This window comes from Pimephales promelas, chromosome 2 (assembly GCF_988280905.1).
Source record: "Pimephales promelas chromosome 2, fPimPro1.hap1.1, whole genome shotgun sequence".
Lineage (NCBI taxonomy): Eukaryota > Metazoa > Chordata > Actinopteri > Cypriniformes > Leuciscidae > Pimephales > Pimephales promelas.
This window is the reverse complement of record NC_142770.1, coordinates 36,011,705-36,016,314: the sequence shown is the minus strand read 5'-3', so window position 1 is coordinate 36,016,314 and position 4,610 is coordinate 36,011,705. Positions and strand designations below refer to the sequence as shown.

Below are 4,610 nucleotides of genomic sequence, written 5' to 3'. Positions count from 1 at the left end.
TACTTCTTGTTGCGTGCCGTTTCTGGCAGTGGTCCAATCAGATCCAAACCAAGCACCTCCCAAGCTTCTTTTACCTGCATGCCACAAAACTAGCATTACTCAAAAGCTGGTAAAACTGTACGCAAGCTTGATATAAGCTTGTTAGTTTCATCACTCAGTATGCTAAAGCATTGTAAGCAGTACCTTGATGGAATGCAAAACTGGCACAACAGTCTTGATTGGGTCATTCAACTGGCAGCGGTGACAAGTTCTGACCTAAAAGCAAAACATTTTTTTTTTACAAATTGTCTAGAAATATAGCCAGTTGATGAGACACGGTTTTAACATTAAGTGACATGGCCTCTGTGGCTTTAATATGTTAAGTCCATATGCTCCTGCAGTTGATACAAGTTGGTGATAATACAGTAATCAACATTTGAAGTGGATTAAGACCTTTCATTAAAGATATATATGACTTTTCAACTTTAATAACTTTTTTTGATCCACTTTAAATAGAACTTTTAAATCAATGAGATATCTAGTAATCAAAGGTGGCAAAAGTAGACACATTCTTAAGTATAGATATAAGATACCCATTAAGTATGTACAGTATATATATATATATATATATATATATATATATATATATATATATAAGAGAGATATCTTACGTCAATGACAACAAATGCATTTATACGCATTTGTTGTTTAAATGGCTGACATCATTGAAATGACTATTTTTTGAAAAATCATAAAATGTAGGCCTAATTTTACTGGAGGTGAGATTGGATTGTGAACAGTAGGCAACCATCTATACTTGAGGATTAAGTTTGATGCAAGAACTGCTTTTATCTGATCCTCATTAACAAAATAGTTTTAGTGTTACTCTTAGTTGTCAGAAGTGAAAACTATTTAAACTATTGAGTGCAGTTTTGAGATGGATTAGCACTTACAAAGATGTAGGCTGTGATGATTTTGTTCAGTTATTATAGTGTTTGATCTTTACATTTTTGGGTCAAATAACAAATTGCAAATGATTACACAACACTAAAAGTACTAAAACTTAAATTAAAACAAAATAAAAAGCATTTTAAAAAAATAAATAAATTAGGAAACCTACATTAAAAAGTCAACTGAATTTTAAAAAGTAAAAATGAAATAAATACAAAACTGTAGTAAATTTGGATGGCAGTAGAAGGTCACTCATGGTCTTACTTTCAGTGTAAACTTTAATTTAAAATGTTTCAGTGTTTGCAGTAAAGTAAACAAGGGTTTGCAATAATGCATGTTTACATAAACAAAAGTTTTATTTATTTTTTCAATAAAAAAGTAGTTGAAAGAATTTGAAGCACACAAGTTTGAAATTTGTTACAGCACACTTTAATATTAATTGTTTAAGATGTGCATGTTAACAGTATAAAACAAGTTTGTTAAATGTGCACTGTTGTGCATATGTTAAACAAACAAACGTTTTTAATAACAGTAGTTGCTTTGTATATATTACTTTCAGAACAGTTGAACATAATACTGTTTATAAAGATGCATGCATAAAAATAAATATAAAGCAAGGTTTTTAAAGTTTTTTAGCAATCCTTGTACTGTGTAACCTTAAGTAATGTTTTTATAAAACAAATCTATGTAAAAAAAGTAAATAATACAAATTTTGAACTTGTTATAAATAGTCATGCAAGAAACAATATAAGAACTCCATCAATGTTATTGGTGTAATAACTTATGAGTTCTTAAAGAATAATGTAGTAAATGTGAATATGCATGTGTTAGAAGGAAAGTTCACGTCTGAGTGTGTGTGTGTGTGTGTGTGTGTGTGTGTGTGTGTGTGTGTGTGTGTGTGTGTGTGTGTGTGTGTGTGCGTGCGTGTGTGTGTGTGCGTGTGGTGGGGAATTTAGATTGCTTTGTGTTTTTTTGTTTTGTTCTTCTGCATGTTGGGTGTTTCAACATTTTCTTTTGGGATGTTCGTTGTTTTAGTGTTTTTTTGTGGCATGTTGGGAGTCTCAGTGTTTTCTTGTGGAATGTTGGGGATTTGACTGCTTTCTTTAGGGATGTCAATTATCACTGCAGTCAGTTCGTCATCACTGTCATGTTTGTCATCTGGTGTGATTGGTTTTGGTTTGTTCAGATCGACAATGTAATTATTGTCTGTGAATGAGATTGTCAGTGGACTAATGGACATCAAGTACTCCTCAATGTCTTGATTGTCCATACTATTGATGTCGTTTTCTTGGTTGATGAATTTGGTGAGTAGTGAATTTGTAATGGTTAAGGATATTTCCTCGTTTTGTTGCTCAATTGTGAGGAATCCGCTACATTTAGTGATGTAACTAGTTCCTTTTCTCAAGATTTTGCACGTGGGGCACCGATGGAAAGTGTCATTTTTAGTTAAGGCCTGCTGGGCGGTATGACACTTGGGGCATTGTTTTTTCATGGTGATGGATGCACCGGTGACATCTGTCGTTATGGTGTGAAGAGTGGGTGGAGGAGTTTGCGTGTTGTCAGTTGTGGTAGGTGTAGCAATCTTTTTGTGTATTGGGGTAATGCTGGTGGTGCGTGTTGTGGTTAGCGTAATGTTATCATTAAAGATCCTGGTTGATAAGTTGGTGAAGCTATATGCCCTGCCAACATTGACAAAGTCTATTTGTGTATCCCACAACGAAAGTGAGATGATGCCAGTTTCATCCGCTAGGCAGAAGGTCTTTACTTCACAGTCATTTTCACGGATGGTGACTGTACTAGTTGTGACGTCCATTGAGTACACTGACGCCTCCAATTTGGTGATCTGTAATGAATAAAATGTTAAAAATTGAAATACATCATGTTCATTGATTAATAATAACAGTTTAAGTAAGGAAAAGATCATTATTTGGATAAGCTAAGTTATTGGGATATTTATATTATTTTTGTATTTTATCTAAACATTGTTACATGTATATAGTAATTCATTGAGATAGTGGATGTGATGGTTTTTGATGATGTGATCAACTGTAATAATAAACATGCATAAAATTGTTTTTAGTGGCATCACGTTTTTCCAAATCTTTGATTTGATTACATTTGAGTCTTAGGTCATGGTTCGATTGTTGATTTTTGTCAATTGGCTAATCAGGAAGCTCTCTTTATTACATGTGCTATATATTTGTTTTACACTAGTCTGTGTGCAGTTTCATTGGATACAGTAGCTATATGTTTGTGAAAAGACCAGGGGCCACACTCGCCCCATGCGATAAGTTTCACCACCACGGGTCCCCGGATAGGGCCCCAGAGTTTCGTGGCTCTGGATGCTTCCTGAGCCCAGTGGGCCCTCTAATCCTGACTGCTGAATTGACCCTGGCAGACACATGCTCCCATAGAAGTCAATGGGAGACAGAGAGGTGCATAAAAAATAGCCAAAAATAAACTCGGCGTGTCTCGACCCAGCCCTCTCGGTATGTCGCAGGGGTCCACGTGACGCAACGTTTTGTCGAGTTTGGGGCCCCTCGGACCCCCGGGGGCTGTGCGGGAGCCACTGACACGTACAACTTATCCCATTCAAAAATTTAGGCCGTTCGTGAAAAATTGGAATTCCTGGGTTCTGAAGCCTGCAAATCGCCCAGGGGGGTGCATAGATTGACATAAAATTGATTTTAATCATTTTACAATTTCTATCATATTTTATCAAGAAAATGTCGAAAACGGCATCCCACCTGCAACTTATTTGACAGGGTCCCTGTAGGCTGTCTGTGGACAGTGCTTTAAAAGGTCATATTTCACACATGAAGTGGTCACTTGTGGTCAAACCTACTGCACAGGACTCGGGGGACGCAGCGCAACACACTGGTGTAAATTACGACCATTAATTGCACATAATTTGCAAAAGATCATGCTGTCTACAGACAGCCTAGAGGGACCCTGTCTAACAAGTGACAGGTGGGATGCTGTTTCTGACTCTGACACTTTCAGCCGGTGAATCCTGGTCAGGAATCGGGCATTTCAGCATATGTGATGAAATCCCCAATTCCTTACCAGGATTCACCGGGCGAAAAATCTCAAAGTCGAAAACAGCATCCCACCTGTAACTTATTTGACAGGGTCCCTGTAAGCTGTCCGTGGACGTGTCATTTAAGGCTAGTTATGCATTGTCGTGAAATGCTAAGTACTCCTACATGTTGCATTGTCTCCTCTGTCCACTGTGCTGCAAGTTTTTAGTAATAAACCACTAACAATCATGAATTATGACCTAATAATGCATTGACAACAAACAGCCTAAAGAGGTTCCGTCAAATAAGTTGCAGGTGGGATGCTGTCCCACCTGCAACTTATTTGAGGTCCATGAGGTCCCGTAAGCACTCCATGGACTGACCACAGACAGCATACAGGGACCCTGTCTAATAAGTTGCAGGTGGGACTCTTTTGTGCCCACCTGTAACTTATTTGATAGGGTCCCTATAGGCTGTTTGGGGACACTGTCAGTAGACATAGGTGTTATAACAAACTAATTACACAGGTTTCGATTACACGAACAGATCAATTAACACTTTGACCAGTTTAAACCATTTTAATAAAGCGCCTAATTAAATTTGAATTATCTAAGCAATACTTGGAAAAAAAAGGACAGACAAGAAGTTAAAATTCCAAAC

At 37.0% G+C, this 4,610-nt stretch overlaps 1 long non-coding RNA gene across 1 annotated transcript in view; it reads right to left on the bottom strand.

Annotated features, from left to right (window-relative positions):
- The window catches only part of LOC148997282 (uncharacterized), a 1,072-nt gene extending 816 nt beyond the window's left edge, over nt 1-256 (bottom strand). The window contains exons 1-2 of the long non-coding RNA XR_016168927.1: nt 184-256; nt 1-74 (exon numbers count right to left, since the gene is read on the bottom strand). The exon at nt 1-74 is cut by the window's left edge and continues 160 nt beyond it. This is a non-coding gene — a long non-coding RNA (uncharacterized LOC148997282). The remainder of the gene's footprint in view (nt 75-183) is intronic.
- Between the last annotated feature and the right edge of the window lie 4,354 nt (nt 257-4,610).